Genomic DNA, 18,849 nt, shown 5'->3' on the forward strand with positions numbered 1-18,849 from the left:
GCGGTGGTGGTAGAGGTCAGTGGAATTGCCTCGGGCCAGCGCGTGGTGCGGTCGACGATCGTCAGCAAGTGCGTGTGGCCTTGCGACGGCGGCAGGGGCCCGACGATGTCCACGTGGATGTGGTCGAATCTACGTGAAGGGACGGTGAACTCCTCGAGGGGTGCTTTCGTGTGTTGCTGCACCTTGGCCCGTTGGCAGGCTAGGCAGGAGTTGGCCCAATTACGCACATCCTTGCGAAGGCCGTGCCAGACAAAGCGGTTGGCTACCAATTTGATGGATGCGTGGGCGCCGGGGTGGGAGAGGTTGTGGAGAATCTCGAATACCCGGCGGCACCAGGACGCTGGGACGACGGGCCGAGGTTGAGATAGGGATATGTCGTACTTGACCGTGACTGCGGTCGGGCCGCAGGCGACGTCGGCCAGGCGTAGCCCTGGTAGGTTGGTAGGTGCGGAGAGCAGATCAGGGTCCGTGAGCTGGTCTGCTGCGAGTTGAGCGTAGTCGACTGCCAGGTGTGCGGCGTGGATGGCGGGGCGGGAGAGGCAGTCGGCTACCATGTTGTCTCGGCCGGAGACGTGTTGGATGTCCGTGGTGAACTCGGACACTGCCGCGAGCTGGCGCTGCTGCCTGGCGGAACAGGGGTCGGTTGTCTTTGCTATTGCGAATGTCAGGGGTTTGTGGTCGACAAACGCAGTGAAGGGGATACCCTCCAGCAAAAACCGAAAATGGCGGACCGCCAGGTACAGCGCGAGGAGCTCACGGTCGAAGGTGCTGTACTTGACCTCCGGGGGCGTAGTTGGCGGCTGAAGAAGGCAAGTGGTTGCCAGGCGCCGTCGACCCACTGCTCGTACACGGCGCCGACCGCGTGGTCGGAGGCGTCCGTGGTGAGCGCTACTCTGGCATTGGGCCGTGGGTGCGCGAGCAGGGTGGCGTCGGCGAGCGCGGTCTTGGTGGAGTTGAAGGCGGCTGATACGTCTGCCGTCCATTCGACCGCCATCTTGCCACTCCTGCCCCGGAGGGCTTCATACAGGGGCCTCATGAGGGACGCCGCTTTGGGGATGAAGCGGTTGTAGAAATTCACCATCCCGAGGAACTCCTGGAGTCCTTTGATGGTGGTGGGGCGGGGAAATTGCTGGATGGCCTGCACCTTGGTGGGCAGGGGAATGGCCCCAGCATGGGTGATGTGGTGGCCGAGGAAGTCGATCTTGTCCAGGCCGAACTGGCACTTGGCTGGGCTGAGGATGAGCCCGTGGTCGCTGAGGCGCCCGAACAGGATGCGAAGGTGTTCCTGCTTGGAGGAACTGGCTACCAGGATGGCGTCCAGGTAGATGAACAGGAACTTCAGGTCCCGAAGGACCGAGTCCATGAGCCGTTGGAATGCCTGGGCTGCGTTTTTGAGGCCGAAGGGCATCCGCAGGAACTCGAAAAGCCCGAAGGGGGTGATTACAGCCGTCTTGGGGACGTCCGCGGGGTGGACGGGGACTTGGTGATAGCCGCGCACCAGGTCGACTTTGGAAAAGACTGAGCGGCCGGCCAGTCTAGCCGAGAAGTCCTGAATGTGCGGCACGGGGTACCGATCAGGGGTGGTGGCGTCGTTGAGGCGGCGGTAATCCCCGCAGGGGCGCCAACCCCCGCCTGGTTTGGGGGCGATGTGCAGTGGGGAGGCCCAGGGACTGTTGGAGCGGCGGATGATGCCGAGCTGTTCCATAGTGGCAAACTCGGTCCGCGCGATCTCCAGTTTGGCTGGGTCCAGCCTGCGGGCGTGGGCGTACACTGGGGAGCCTGTGGTGGGGATGAAGTGTTCCACCCCGTGTTTGGCGACCTCCGCGGAGAAGGTCGGGTTGGTGAGGGCCGGGAATTCAGCCAGGAGTGCCGAGTAGTCATCCGTGGCCCAGGCGTGGCACTGTGACGCCATGTCGGCGGGTTGACGGGGGGCCATGGCGCCCAGGATGGGGGACATGGTGTTCATGTCCACGAGGCGGTGTCGAGGGATGTCTACCAGTAGGCCATGGGCGCACAGGAAATCTGCGCCGATGAGAGGGGAGAGTACCTTGGCAGTGATGAACTCCCATCGGTAGCGGCGACCAGCAAGGTCGAGGGTGACTGTGCGGGTGCCGTACGTCCGGATGTCCGAGCCGTTAGCGGCAGCCAGTGCCTGTCCTCGTTCGCCCTTTTGGGTGTCGAGGGTGGAGGCCGGGATGATGCTGTGCTGAGCTCCAGTGTCGCACAGGAACCGGCGGCCGGTTTTATCATCCGTGACGTACAGCAGGGAGCCCGCGTGGCCCACGGCCATCACGGGGGCTGGTACGGGGGCGGACTTGAAGGAGCAGGGAGGCGTGCACCGTTGTGCCCTGGTGCCGAACCGTGCGTGGTAGTAACAGTAGCCCGGGTTTGTGGGGTGCGAAGGCCCCGTGGGCCCCGTGGCTGGGCCTTGTGGCCGCGTGGTGGCCGGTGAGGGGCACGCCCAGGCTGTGGCTGCCAGGTCCGGAGCGACGTCGCGGCTAGAGTGAGCGGACAGCAGCTTGTCGGCCTCGTCGGCCAGGGCTTCTAGGTCCGTGAGGCCGGATGCCACGATCGCTGGGCAGATGCTGGGAGGTAGCTGGCGGATGAACAGCGTGCGGAAGAGGGACCCGGGTGGGCTCTCGTCGGTGAGTGAGAGCATGTGGGAGAGGAGGTCTGACGGTGAGGCGTCACCGAGGCCTGGAAGGTCGAGGAGGCGGCAGTTTCGCTGGTATGTCGAGGTCGTAAATTTTTTAAGGAGCGCGGCCTTAAGATATGCATACATGCCCTCCTCTGGTGAGTTCTGCAGCGCTATCCAGACCTTCGTGACTGTAGAGCTACCGAGTGATGCGACGAGGTAGTCATACTTCGTCCCATCTGTGGTGATGTGTCGCAGCCGGAATCGGGACTCAGCTTGGAGGAACCAGGCTTTGGGCTGGTTTTCCCAAAACTCCGGCAGTTTCACGGAAACTGCGTTCGTGTCCGCCATTGCAGTGCTCGGAATACGTTCTCAGCGTCGGGGTCATCAATGTTGAGGCTGCCGCGGAACACGAATGGAGGCCGAACCGATCTGAGGAACACATGGCTTTTTATTACATTCTCTTGAGAGGTGGCTGCCTCAGCTCTTCTCTCTGCTAAAACCGAAACCACAATGGGGCGACGCCCGCGCTTTTGTGTACACACTGAGGGTGACACCCGCTCCTTTGTCATGCCTTAAAGGCAGCATGCTTCTTAAAGGCAAGGTGCCCGATTTATTGTCCACGGACGGAAAAGTGGATTGCGCCCGTTTAGGTGGCGATCCGCCACAGTAAGGTCCAACAAACAGCAATGTAATAATGACCAGATAATCTATTTTTTTAGTGAGGTTGGTTGAAGGATAAATATTTGCCAGGACACCGGGGAAAACTCCCCTGCTTTTTTTCAAATAGTGGCGTGGGATCTTTTAAGTCTCCCTGAAAGGGAAGATTGGGCCTCGTTTTAACATCTCATCCAAAAGACGGCACCTCCCTCGGCCTCAGTACTGCACTGAATTGTTAGCCTAGATTTTGTGCTTCAAGTCAATTATGTGATTCTAGTCCCACACATGGTTGTGTGGCGGAGACCACATAGGGACAATAACACAATGTATAGCCAATGCTGTTATGTGTACATAAACATAATTCACCTTGTATAGCAATGTTGTGATATGTACATGCTGGGTTGGGTTATTGGTGCAGGGTCCCTTTAAGAGCGTCAGGAACGTGATGACTTCATGACGTCGGTTGCATGATGACGTCATAGCCCCTGCACGGGGCTGAGCCTTCAGACCTTGTGGAGATTGATTAAAGTAAGACACGTTTTGTTTTTGCTTAAAGAAAAGTCTCAGCTTGTTGATTTCTGTCGACTCCAACAGTTGACTCTTTAATGTCCTCTGAACTAGCCACTCAGTGGTATCATACCGCTACCAGTGGTTTAAGAAGAAAGCCCATCACCACCTTTTCAGGGCAACTAGGGATGGGCAATAAATACTGGCTTGCCAGCGACACCCTATCCTGAGAAGAACTTTATAAAACTGAGTTGAGTAATTCAAATTATTTAAAATATTTAAACAAAAGTAACATTCTGAAGATCAATAGCAAAATACTGCGGATGCTGGCAATCTGAAATAACAACAGAAAATGCTGGAAATACTCAGCAGGCCAGGCAGCATCCGTGGAGAGAGAAACAGAGTTAACGTTTCAGGTCTGGGACCCTTCATCAGAACTGGAAAAAGCTGGAAATGTAACAGATATTAAGCAGGTGCAGTGACAGGGGGGTGGGGTTTAGGGGGGGAGGAAGGAATTGAAAGAACATACTGTACTTTTGTAAGAGGCAGGAAAGATAAAATGTTGCAAATGGGAGTGGCAAAAATCATCCTGCATGAAAAAAGGGGGCAGGGATAATTATCTGAAATTGTTGAACTCGATGTTGAGTCCGGCAGGTGTAAAGTGCCTAATCGAAGGATGAGGTGCTGTTCCTCGAGCTTACGTTGAGCTTCATTGGAACAATGTAATAGGCCGAGGACAGAGAGATCAGAGCGGGAGTGAAGCGGTGAATTAAAGTGACAGGCGACCGGAAGCTCAACAGCATTTTCTGTTGTTAATTCTGAAGATCAAAATGTTCTAAGATTTGCATGCAATTATTTTTGACAGAAGTCCAGTTTCACTTGATTCCTGTAACAAACTAGACCAAACTGAGGTACCTTCCAAAGACCATACCGTCATGGCCTCGCAATGAGAACACGTTGGTGGTAGATAAATATTACATTTTATTTAACTGTTCTTATTAGGAAAATACTACTAAAAGCATGTTTGAAATCTGAATTGGCAGTAACATGCCCCCACGCTTCTGCCAATAATCTGCAACAATGTGTTTGTGTTGGGTGGTGAGGAGAAACAAAAATGTTCCATTTATTGCCATGGAATGGGGTGTGAATTATGGCAATAAGACTGGGGTCTGGAAATTAGATTGAGCAGCGCCTGTTTTTTTCAGACGGAAAATGGGTGCTGAAGAGTCCAATATAACGGGAGCGCGCGCCCAGTCAGTTCCAAGTATGCACACCATATTGGTTAGGGTGCATGCTGTCATCCAGGGCGCCACCTGAAACAGGCATTGGGCCCATTGCCTTTGCAAATTGAGGGCCCAGTACCGATTTCAGGCCCCTTTCCAATATTTCATTGCAACTCCCCACAGCATGCGTTGTGTATGCTGCAGTCAGTTTTCTCAAGAGAAGTGAAGTGGTCTTTAAAGCTGGAGGTTGCCACCAAGAAAATGTTTTACTTACTGAGGAGCCAGAAGGAGCAGAAGTGCTCTTGCTCGCTCTACGTCAAAACTGCCGGCTACCGCTCGCCCCCCTCCTCATCTCCACCCATCCATGGACTCACGGTAGGTCCGGTGCTGGTGCCTCCAGCCGGCTGACTTTCATCTTCTTCACGATGGGCGCACTGTCTCTTGGGCCACTACCCCAAAGTTGGGTGCAAAACAATTTCTAGGCCAAGGTTTGTGAAATCTACCCAATCACTAGTTATATTCAATCAGATCAATGTTGAAACAATAGCAATGAAACCAGTGACTCAATAAGGATAGAAATTACTGTTGACAATGTTATTGTCCAAATGTTTAACATACTTGTATCAAACTCATCTCCTCACTATTTTAATGAAACCATTAACCCATTTAAAATATATGGGTAATGTCTCCATTGAAGTAATGGAGAGTGGAGTTGATATGACCATGTTAAGCATTCATATGATAACATTGCCAACAGTATTTCTACACTAATGAGGTATCATTCAGTGCGATGGATGGGTGTGATCTACTTTATATTAGAATTCTTCCTGTACAACGTCGGAGAGGTATGACTGGAATATGACAGGAGCAGCATCATTGTGTTAATGTTAAAGTGATGTTTACACCAAAAACATGAGGAGATGCTGCGGCTACAGCTCAGGTTTCTGTGCCCATCCAAAAGTCAACATGGAATACAAGTGGCGAAGCTTCACAGACCACTTCTGGTGCCTGTGGATCTCTCTCATGGCTTTGAGTTTTGAACTGCAACTTTGTTCCTTGATTGCCCATTGGCACCTTGGCACAATCTCCTTAAGTCTTTATGTGTTATCATCTTCTACCAGTGTTACATCGTGTGCCACCTAACCTCAGTACAGTTTCCTCCAGCTACATGACATTCCATTAATAACTGGAGGATGTTCATTTACTAGTGCCTCTTATTCCCACTGCTGACTTAAGTGCCATTTTTATTTTGAAATTTCTTGAACTATTTCACTGCAGTATATTCCTATGACATTTTCTGTTACTCTATCCCCGCCATAGTATTTTCTTGAATCGCCAGTATCAATAGCTCATTCACTAACCCTTTTAGGGTAGGTTTTTCAATATGCATGTGGAGGTGGCGGGGACTTTGTGGTGCAGATGTTGTGCCTGCCAACGTTGTGAATGGCTGATCCCGATTAACTTGTCGGCTTCGGGCTTCATTAGACATTAAGTGCGAGCTCTCGGTGAGTAAACTGTCAGAGTTTGGTCTTTTGGGGGTGGGAAATCTGGTGTTGCAGTTGGTACTTAAAGGGTTATGATTCGGTAAATAGTGATAGCTTACTTCCATTTTAGTTAGTGAAATCATAGCAAAAAGAACACAAAATTAAAATGATCGGAAAAAGAAAGGGGAGTTAGAAAAAATGTCTTTTGTAGAAGGTGGTTAGAATGTGGAATTTTCCGAAACAAACTATTGAAGCAGGTTTAATAAATTCTTTAAAAAAAAGATTTAAATGGTTCCTTGAGATTAGACTAGATGGCTCATGTGGAGAATGACATTGGCACAGACTTGATGGGTGAAATGGTTTGTTTCTGTGCTTTACAATTCTCAGATTCTCTAATATCAGCCTTGTCTCAGTGGAAGTATACTCACCCCTGGGCTAGTACCCTTACTCCAGGATTTAAGAGCATAATCTTGGCTGACACCCCAGTGCAGTACTGACGTAGTGCTACGCTGTCAGAGCTGATGTCTTTTAGATGAGATGTTAAATCGAGGACTTGTCTGTGTTCTCAGGTGGACATAAAAGATCCCATAGCACTATCCCAAGAAGAACAGGGGAGTCCCGGCCAACATTTGTCCCTCAACCAACATCACTAAAATAGTTTAATTGGTGAGTTATCTGTGCTGTTTGTGGGACCTTGTGTGTAAATTGGCTGTGGCATTTCCCTATATTATAACAGTGGCTACACTTCAAAAGCACTTAATTGGCTGTGAAGCACTTTAGGACATCCTGACACCATGAAAGGTGCTATATAAATGTAAGAACATAAGAACATAAGAACATAAGAAGTAGGAGCAGGAGTAGGCCATACGACCCCTCGGGCCTGCTCCGCCATTCAATAGGATCATGGCTGATCCGAATCTAGACTCACGTCCACTTCCCTTCCCTCTCCCCGTAACCCCTAATTCCCTTATCTGCTAGGAAACTGTCTATCTCCATTTTAAATTTATTTAATGTCGCAGCTTCCACAGCTCTCTGAGGTAGCAAATTCCATAGATTTACTACCCTCTGAGTAAAGAAGTTTCTCCTCATCTCAGTTTTGAAAGGGCAGCCCCTTATTCTTAGATTATTTCCCCTAGTTCTAGTCTCACCCATCAGTGGAAACACCCTCCCTGCATCCACCCGATCAAGCCCCCTCACAATCTTATATGTTTCGATAAGATCGCCTCTCATTCTTCTGAACTCCAATGAGTAGAGTCCCAACCTACTCAACCTTTCCTCATACGTCAACCCCCTCATCTCCGGAATCAACCGAGTGAACCTTCTCTGAACCACCTCGAGAGCAAGTATATATTTTCTTAAATATGGAAACCAAAACTGCACGCAGTATTCCAGGTGTGGCCTCACCAATACCCTGTATAACTGCAGCAAGACTTCCCTGTTTTTATACTCCATCCCCCTTGCAATAAAAGCCAAGATTCCATTGGCCTTCCTGATCACCTGCTGCACCTGCATACTAACTTTTTGTGTTTCATGCACCAGGACCCCCAGATCCCTTTGTACTGTAGCACTTTGCAGTTTCTCTCCATTTAGATAATAACTTGCTCTTTGATTTTTTCTGCCAAAGTGCATAACCTCACACTTTCCAACATTATATTGCATCTGCTAAATCTCTGCCCACTCACTTAGCCTGTCTATGTCCTTTTGCAGGTTTTTTGTGTCCTCCTCGCTCATTGCTTTCCCTCCCATCTTTGTATCGTTGGCAAACTTGGATATGTTGCACTCGGTCTGTTCCTCCAAATCGTTAATATAGATTGTAAAGAGTTGGGGTCACAGCACTGACCCCTGCGGAACACCACTAGTTACTGATTGCCAGCCCGAGAATGAACCATTTATCCCAACTCTTTGTTTTCTGTTAGATAGCCAATCTTCCACCCATGCCAGTATATTACCCCCAATCCCGTGATTTCTTATCTTGATCAGTAATCTTTTGTGTGGAACCTTGTCAAATGTCTTTTGGAAGTCCAAATACACTACATCCACTGGTTCCCCTTTATCCACCCTGTATGTTACATCCTCAAAGAATTCAAGCAAATTTGTCAAACATGACTTCCCCTTCATAAAACCATGCTGACTCTGTCCTATTAAATTATGTTTATCCAAATACTCTGTTACTGTTTCCTTAATAATGGACTCCAACATTTTGCCAACCACAGATGTTAGGCTAACTGGTCTATAGTTTCCAGCTTGTTGTCTACTTCCCTTCTTAAATAAGGGTGTTACATTAGCAGTTTTCTAATCTGCTGGGACCTTTCCTGAGTCCAGGGAGTTCTGGAAAATAATCACCAATGCATCCACAATCCCTACCGCCACTTCTCTCAAGACCCTAGGATATAGGCCATCAGGTCTGGGGGATTTATCCGCCTTAAGTCCCATTATTTTACTGAGTACCATCTCCTTAGTGATTTTAATCGTCTTTAGCTCCTCCCCCCCCATTGCCCCCTGTTTGTCCAGTGTTGGGATATTTTTAGTGTCCTCTACTGTAAAGACTGATACAAAATATTTGTTCAGCGTCTTTGCCATCTCCATGTTCCCCACCACTAGTTTCCCGGTCCCATCCTCTAAGGGACCAACGTTCACTTTAGCCACCCTTTTTCTTTTTATATAGCTGTAGAAACTCTTGCTATCTGTTTTTATATTTTTTGCTAGTTTACTTTCATAATCTATCTTCCCTTTCTTAATTAATCTTTTAGTTATTGTTTGCTGGCTTTTAAATGCTTCCCAATCTTCTATCCTCCCACTAGATTTGACTACTTTATATGCCCTTGTTTTAAGTCGGATACTGTCCTTTATTACTTTACTAAGCCACGGATGGCTGTCTTTTCTTTTATTCCCCTTTCTCCTCAGTGGAATATATTTATCTTGAAAGATGTGAAATATCTCCTTGAATGTAGACCACTGCTCTTGTACCGTCTTACACTTTAATCTGTTTTCCCAGTCCACTTTAGTCAATTCTACTCTCATACCTTCATAGTCTCCTTTATTTAAGCTCAGTACGCTGGTTTGAGATCCAACTCTCTCATCCTCAAACTGAATTTGGAATTCAACCATATTATGGTCACTCATTCCAAGGGGATCCTTTACTAGGACATTTTTTATTAATCCTGTCTCATTACACAGGACCAGATCTAAGGTTGCCTGCCCCCTGGTTGGTTCAGTTACATACTGCTCAAGGAACCCGTCCCTAATACACTCTATGAACTCTTCCTCAAGGCTGCCATGCCCAATTTGATTAGTCCAGTCAATATGAAAGTTAAAATCCCCCATGATTATAGCTTTTCCCTTATTACAAGCCCCAACTATTTCCTGATTTATACTCCGACCAACAGAGTTGCAACTGTTAGGAGGCCTATAGACTACGCCCACTAGTGACTTTTTCCCCTTCTTATTCCTTATCTCCACCCAAACTATTTCATTATCCTGACCCTTTGACCCAATATCATTTCTGACTATTGCAGTGATTCCATCCTTGATTAACATAGCAACCCCACCTCCCTTTCCTTCCTGTCTGTCCTTCCTAATTGTCAAAATACCCAAGTTCCCAGTCATGATTATCTTGCAGCCATGTTTCCGAAATGGCCACCAGATCATACCCATGTGTAGTTATTTGTACCGTCAACTCGTCAATTTTGTTACGAATGCTGCGTGCATTCAGATAAAGAACTTTCAAATATGTTTTCTGACAATTTATTCCTGCTTCATTCTACAGTTATTATTTGAAGGGATATCAATGAGTGTAACCAGCATTCTAATATTTGTGCCTCTTCTTTTTCTATAGTTATCCTACAAGAACCAATTGCAGGTTTGAGTGCCTCCTAAGAAGGCAGCGTAGCAGGCTGCGTCATTCATTCCACCCATCGCAAGCATTAGCATAGCTGCCTCCACGCCAGGAGATTTTGTTTGCTGAGCGTGCACTGGGTGTATCACAGAGCACGCATGAGCAGGAACAGATGTAGTAGCATTGAGAGAACAGGAAACTGCTGGCCATTAAGCCAGCCCAAACCCATCGTCAGCAAATGATGTTCTCAAGGCCGGCCATTGTAGCATCAAAGGTGACACATAACCCAACACAGGGAAGCACCAGACCATGTCTGTCCAAGATGCTCCCAATGGTGCTATCACATTGGGGTAAAACAAACACAGAGCGTACATGCACTCAGCACTTGTGGCCAATAATTTGGATTTATTTTATTACCACTTAGTCCAGAGAAGGTTTTTATCCCCCGCTGGTGCAGAATAAGGTGCCAGCAATTGACTCCATTCATCTTGTACTAGTTAAAGCTTAAAATACTGCTGTTGGAGCACTTCAAAGCGAACCCCAGCAGTAAATTCAGATTGCCAAATGGCAGTGCATTCTGTAGCTTGCAGTTAGATGCCCTGACACTCCTTGAGGTGTAATGAAAGTTGACATTGTAGCAGGCACTTTGTAGAACCCCTCTTCTTTAAGGGTCTCCATGTCCTATTGAAATCATGGAAATATTTTCTTAACATGGAGTCTCTTTCTGATATTGGAAACAATGATTTGGCTGCTTGCCCAGTAACATAAACATTGCCTCCTTGATCTGATCCAAAAACAAAATAAAAGCTCCCAGAAAACAAGTAAAAATCCAACAAAACCTTGCAAAAAACTAGTTAATGTCTGACCAAAAATGTATGTAAGAAAGCTTGTGTCCCTTTAACAGCTGCCTCCTGCATGCAGCTTGCCTTTAACACCCAGTGCAAACAGTTGGAAGTAATGCAGGAGAGTATTTCTGTCCAAAGGTTGGGAAGCACCAAAAGCCCCAATTTTGCATGCAGGATACATGTGAAATAAAGCTCTTGTGCAGAATTTGTGGGAGTGAATTACATGGACATAAAGCCTGATGAGAAAATTACAAGAGGGAGGGGAATTCCAGTGGGGGCTGGTAACATCACCGGATGCCCAGTTTTCCTGTTCCTGCTGGTAGGGACAAACCCGCTGATTGAAAAACGTTCCCTTCTGTTTTTCTATGATTTAAGTGTATGTTGCTCTGATGTGAAAATATCCAACATGATGGTGGGGTGTGTGTGGGGCGGGGGGAGGGGGGTGCTCCTCATTACACATAGCACCATCATAAACACATTTCCTTTTCACTTTACCAGAGCAGTTCTTCTCCCATTGCATTATTTTTAACCATGGTGGCAGGGAGCAGGACACCAATTATTCTTATTCGTCCAGTACATACTTGGTGGGAATGAAGTCACTGTGATTAGTCTGTGTTTTATCTCAAATTCTGATGACAGTAAAAATGAAATCATTTGTGTACGGATAACCGTAGCTGTCGTAAAGACAGCGGGGTTTGATTGACAGCTGGTTGACGGCTGACGTCATATCCGGGGGCGAGATCCGATGCCATCTTGGCCATGCTGGCAGTACTGTACTATGAGGCAGAGTCAGGACTGAATAAATGGCACTCCACCACAACTGCTTGGGAGATTCGTAATTACGTTATTAAGATAACATTACATGGTACCAGGATTTATAGAACTCACGATAAGGACATACTACAACAATGGCAGGAATAAAACCTCTGGCTAGCCTGCAACTAGAAGGAAATGTGGATGAAAATTGGCCTGTCTTCAAGCAACGCTTTCTTCTCTACCTCACAGCGATTGACGCTTCGACAAGCTCTGGAACTCGTAAAGTAGTTTTGTTGCTAACAGTGGCTGGCTCGCAGGCAATCGAGCTGTTTAATACATTTACGTTTGCAGCCAAAGATGATAAAAATGATCTGGACAAGGTGATAGAATGGTTCAACGAATACTGCACTCCAAAAAAGAATGAAACGTATGAGAGATTCGTGTTTCGCTCCCGTGTGCAAAAGCAAGGAGAATCCTTTGATGTTTTTTTGATGGACTTGAAAATAAAAGCACAAACATGCAACTTTAGGGACCTGAAGGAATCGATGATACGTGATCAAGTCGTTTTTGGAATACTCGACAAGAAGGTGAGGGAGAGAATGCTTAGAGACAATGACCTAAATTTGGATGCAGTAGTGAAAATATGTCATGCTAGTGAATTCTCAGCCATGCACACGAAAACTTTCAAAGGGAGCAGCACAGCAGCGGGCGGGAGCGCCCTGGGGCTGAAAAACCTGCCGGTGGATGTGGTACACAAAAGGGACACAAGAGGGCCCACGGAGTTCAAGACGATGACGCCTTACGAATGCAGACGGTGCGGTAATAAACACGTAGCCAGACAGTGTCCTGCTTATGGGAAGAACTGTGCAAAATGTAAAGGCAGGAATCACTTTGCCAAGATGTGTTTTTGGGAAGAGAAAACTGAAGGTAAAAAGACAGTGCATGCTATTGAGACTGAAGAGACAGGAGCAGAGACATTGTTTGTTGGAATGGTGCAAAATGAGTCAAAACAGGGCAAAAATGCTAATGAAGTGCACTCTGTAGGACCAAAGACTGAAGTTTGGATAGCTCCCTTGCTGGTAAATGGCACCATTGTTCCCTTTAAGCTAGATACAGGTGCTAAGGCAAACCTCATAAGTTGGAGTGATGCACGGAATCTCAAAGTGCGACCTAAAATACTGAACAAGACAATGTCTTTGAAGGCATACAATGGACAAAGCATTGAAACAAAAGGAACGTGTAGGCTGAATGTTAAGGTAAAAAGTCACATTCACCCTTTGACCTTTGTTATAGTGCCTGAAGGACATGAGTCACTGTTGGGGGATAAGGCCTGTGTGGATTTGGGCTTGGTAAAACGAGTCTATACTATCAATGAACTGAACTGTGTGCAGAGTGCCCCCCAAGATAGTACAAATCTGACTCATGAGACTATAGCACACAAATATGCAGATGTATTTCAGGGTTTTGGAGCACTGCCCTTTACATACTCCATCAAACTGAGAGAGGATGCACAACCTGTGATTCACGCACCCAGGAGAGTTCCAGTGGCTCTCCATGAAAAACTGAGGAAAGAGCTAAACCGCATGGAGGGACTAGCTGTCATAAAGAAGATTGAGGAACCGACTGACTGGGTAAATTCCATGGTCTGTGTCAATTCAAAGAAAACTGATAAATTGCGTGTCTGCATGGATCCCAAGGACCTTAACGCCAATATCAAAAGAGAGCACTACCAAATTCCAAAGAGAGAGGAAATAGTCAGCGAAATGACAGAAGCGAAAGTCTTCTCCAAGATGGACGCCTCGCATGGTTTCTGGCAGTTGAAACTTGATGAAGAAAGTGCTGAGCTGTGCACTTTTAACACCCCGTTTGGTCGATGCTCCTACCAGCGTCTGCCCTTTGGTATTAGCTCTGCCCCAGAAATCTTTCACAGAGCAATGGAGCAAATCATTGAGGGCCTGGAGGGAGTGCGGGTGTACGTGGATGATCTGGTAGTATGGGGCTCCACTCAGGGGGAGCACGACACCAGACTGGAGAAAACACTTCAGAGAATACAGCAGTATGGACTCAAACTAAATAAAGACAAATGTCAGTTCAGTGTCAATGAAATCACATTCCTCGGAGACAAGGGCCTAGAAATTGGGTATAGCCCCGCTTGGGGCGTTAGAATTGGCGCAGCGCAAAGTTTATAGCCAGACGCAACTTATCGCCACCTGGCGCGATATTGGGGCAGTAATTCCTCCTCAAACGCGTGAGTACGGAAGGGGTACTCACGCGTCTGGCCGGAGGAAATGCCGGTTTTCAGCATGCACAGCGCATGCGCTGAAAACCGGCATTTCCTCTCCTCCAACCCAAGAGGTGAAGAGGCTAGCGCGTGCGCTGTAGGGGGCAGTGCGTGCATCTTGGATTTCCTCTGTTTTGGGGGATTTGCGCATGTCTAAAGGCCTCCGGTCTTTACGCTTGTAAAAAGCACACGTACGTATTTATTTTTACAGGTAAGTGGTGTTTTAGTGTAATTTAGAATTTTTTTTCCCACAGGTTTATTATTTTAAAGAATCTACAATAAGGTAAGTTTAGTTTTAGACCCTTTTTATTAAAAATTTATTTTTTCAAAAAAGAAATTATTGTTTAAATTATTTTTAAAAAATTATTTATACTTAATTTAATGATAGGGATGTTTTTTAAATTTTTATTTAAAGTTTAAATAGTGTTTTGGGCCCCCGTAGTTTTCATGAGTTTGACAGTTCTTACTCTCAAACTCATGAATGAACCTTCCCCTCCCCTGATTGGTTGTACAGTGCTCACCTGATCCCAGCCGGCACATCGCACTAACTACGCCGCTGGATCAGGTAAGCACAGCGCGCTGACATCTGAACCGGGCCTGTGAAAGGAAATGCAAGCAGGCCCGGGCTTCAGATGTCAGCGCGCAGGGTGAGTGCAGATCGGGGGCTTGCACGTGTGGCAAGCGCCCGACACCAAGTTCTGGGCCAATGGGTTGCATCGCCCCTAAAGGTGATTGAGGCGCGAATTCAGGCGTTACACGGGACTCCTAAGGCACTAAACTTCCGGCGCAACCCAATATCGGAGCGGACGGGCGCAGCGCAGGTGCTCTCAATTACCGATGACCACGAGACTTCCAGGCGCCGGCCAGCTCTTAAAGGGGTGGGTCAGTCAGCCTCAGCATCCACACTCTGCGCCTTGCAGGCCTCAGAATCGGCGCAGGCCCTTCTCTGGCGCTAAAAACTTGGACCAGATGGAGAAGGTGAGACAGAGAGCAGAGCGCTTCACCAATGAGGCTCTGGAGCAATTGGTGGCCGCAGTGGAGCGCCGGCGAGATGTTCTCTACCCAGACAATGGCAGGAGGCCGAATCATAAGGACTACCGACGAGCTTGGAGGGATGTATGCCAGAGGGTCAACTCCAGCAGCATGGTGACCAGTAGCCCTGTCCAATGCAGAAAGAAATTCAACGACCTCACTCGCGTCGTGAGGGTGGGTGTTGTTTCTGCAAACTTCAGCATCCCTTCATTTGCACCTGACTTTATGGCTACAGGGTGGGCTGTGCCCCATTGGCCATCTGCCAGCAAGCACCCATGGCCCTTTCTGGGCACACACATGCACATTTGACTCAAGGCGTCATGTAAGGGCTCTTGCACCATGGGGGGCCTGAGATGATCACTCAGGGCATCATGTAAGGGCTCTTCCACCATGGGGGGCATGAGATGATCACTCAGGGCATCAGATAACATAACTTCCCCTCCTTTCCCCTGCAGTCCAAGCTGGCGAGGATTGGCAAAGACCAGCTTCGCACCGGTGGAGGACCTCCACAAGTGGTCACTCTCACGGATCTCGAGGAGAGAGTCCACCAGATTCTTGGAGGACGTCTGAGTGGTCCTGTAACCACTGCAGCTGCCGACCCCATTGTCGACAGCGATGGTAAGGTTCTCACCTTTTACAACTGTCTCCTTCCACTTGTTCCCCCCGCCAGCATGCTTTCTCACTGTGGACCCATGTCATAGCCTTGCCGCAATCTGGCATCCCTTGCTGCCAAGCTGTCCTTTTGCTAAAGCCACTCTTCCACCTCCCTGCTTTCAGATGCTGCATCACCAGCTCGGGAGCCGGACCCTCAAGCTGCCAGTGCCAGTGCCTCCAAAGGCTCAATGAGAAAAGTACTGTCCAACAGAAGGTCAGCAACTCTCTCCAGCAATGATCAGAATGGCCAGCCTAAATGGCTGCAGCTTTTATACTAGTGCTGTCCCCTTTAAATAGCGCCCCCCGAGTCCAAGAAGGGCCTGGGAACGCTCCATCCAACTGTCACTAATAGTGCCAGGCGGAAAGGTTGCGGGCGCCACCGAATATCTGGTCCGGGGCGCCAAAAAGGCGTTGCACACTGAAATGACGTCATGATCTGCCTGCGCCCGTGGGTGCGCGCAAAGAGTTAGCGCCGGCACTAAAAGGATACTCAATATGGGAGGTGGCGCTATATTCACTGCGCCTGCCCGAAAATTGGGTAACGCCCCAATTCTCGGGCTCTTTAGGCGCTAATCGCTGGCGCTACCAACCGAATTTCTAGGCCAAGATCTCTACAGAGGGGATTCAGCCAGACAAGTCAAAGGTAAAGGCTATACATGACATGGAGAAACCAAAGGACAAGAAAAGGGTTCAGCGGGCCCTTGGCATGGTTAACTACCTAGGAAAATTCATTCCAAACCTAGCAGTGAAAACTGTTCATCTGAGGAAACTGCTGCACCAAGAGACAGAGGCCTAGAAATTCAGTTTGGGCCCGCCAGCTGGCTAGCGCCCAAAAGTTAGCGCTGGGCGCGGAGCCAGTTGCGACCATCAGAAATTCAGTTTTAGCGCCCCAAGTTGGAACCGGGCGCTATTCCAGGGTGTGCCCGCCCCCGCTTGGGGCGCTGAAACTGAATTTCAGTGCTCTAGCTGCCGCTGCGCCACCCGATGCAGTGCGGCAGGCTGCGGTACTGCAGGCCTCCTCCTTCTCTTAAGGAGGAGGTGCCTGCAACGGCCGGAGCCCCGATCGCGAGTGCCGGCAAAAGAGCCCGGCACAACGGAGAAGTGCCGGGCTCCACGGAAACCAGCCGGCAATGCCACGGGGGGGGGGGGGGTGGAGGAGGCCGGGGAAGGAGGTGCGGGCAGGCGGCCGCCGAAAAAGCGGCCGGCCGCACCTCCACCTTAAAGCGCCCCCGCTAAGGCTGCAGTAAGGACCCGGTCTCCCGATGTTGTTAGCGGCCGCCACGGAAGAGGCGGCCGCTACTGAAGATGGGGGTCGGGGCGGTAGCGGGGCGGAACCGGGGCACTGCGCACACCGATGACGTCATCGGTGCCGGCGCAGCGCTACCAGCTACCGCCGCCATTACCGCGGCCCTCAAAATCAGCGCTACCACCCCTACTGGCACAGAAGCCCTCTTTGGGCTGTAACTGGGCGCAAAGCCCACCGAATTTCTAGGCCAGAGTTCCAATGGGGACATGAACATGAGAGAGAATGGAAGGGGCTGCTACACATTCTAGCAAGTGAACCCCTACTGAAGTTCTTCTGCCCTAAAAAGAGGACAAAAGTGTCCACAGATGCCTCTAAGAATGGATTAGGGGCTGTCCTTCTACAGGAAGATGAAGGAGAATGGCGACCAGTGGCGTATGCGTCACGCTCCATGACGGCTTCAGAGTGCCGGTACGCGCAAATCGAGAAGGAGTGCCTTGGCTTGGCATTTGGGTGTGAAAAATGTCATACCTACATCTATGGTCTTCCCAAGGTTATCCTAGAAACGGACCATAAGCCACTGCTAGGGATCGCAAAGAAGAATCTGTGTCGCATGTCACCACGGATACAACGCCTAATGATGAGACTTCAACGTTACGATTTTGAGCTAACATATGTGCCAGGGACACAAATGTTCATTGCAGACACACTATCCAGGGCTGCGCCTTACGCCACACAAAACAGTGAATCAGAAGAGGATGTGGCTCTTCATGTGGATATGGTCTACGCAGCATTGCCTGCCACACAGGAACAACTATCAGTGATAGTCACAGAGACATCAAAGGACCCAGTCCTGAGTAAAGTAATGAGAAATCTTCAAGAGGGCTGGAAGAAAGGGTCATGTAAACAATATTATCACATTCAGTCTGAGCTCTCTGTGGTCAAAGGACTACTGCTTTAGTGTGACAGGATAGTAGTGCCCACCTCTATGCGACGAGAAATGCTCAACAGGATACATGAAGGGCACCTGGGTGCAGAAAAGTAAAAAAGGAGAGCATGTGAGGCACTCTACTGGCCAAACATGAACTCTGATATTGACCAGTTGATCAGCGAGTGTGCTACATGTCAGGAGTATCACTACAAGCAAACAAAAGAGCCCCTCATTACCACAGAGCTCCCATCACAACCTTGGGAAAAGGTCGGAACTGATATATTTCACTATGAAGGAAAAGACTATTTGTTAGTTATTGATTATTATTCCAATTATTCGGAGATGGCTCTCTTGTCCAGTACCACATCAAGAGCTGTGATAACTCACCTGAAGTCAATCTTTGCCAGGCAGGGCATCCCTCTAACCCTGGTCTCTGATAATGGCCCTCCCTATGCCAGTCATGAGTTTCAGTCATTTGCTTCAGAGTATGAGTTTAATCATGTAACCTTCAGTCCGCTCTATCCTCAAGCTAATGGAAAAGCGGAGAAGGGGGTACAGATTGTGAAAAGACTATTAAAGAAAGCAGCACACAGCAACACTGCCCCATATCTGGCCCTGATGACGTACAGGGCGGGCCTGCTAGCAAGTGGCAAGTCTCCAGCTGAGCTCTTACTGGGTCAGAAAATCCGTACACGACTTCCCAGTTATGTCACACCTGACCACAGAGATGAGGTGTGGGCAGACAAGGCTCGGAAACTACAAC

The sequence above is a fragment of the Somniosus microcephalus genome, chromosome 26 (assembly GCF_052327205.1).
Source record: "Somniosus microcephalus isolate GS21.2 chromosome 26, FLI_Smic_1.0, whole genome shotgun sequence".
Classification (NCBI taxonomy): domain Eukaryota; kingdom Metazoa; phylum Chordata; class Chondrichthyes; order Squaliformes; family Somniosidae; genus Somniosus; species Somniosus microcephalus.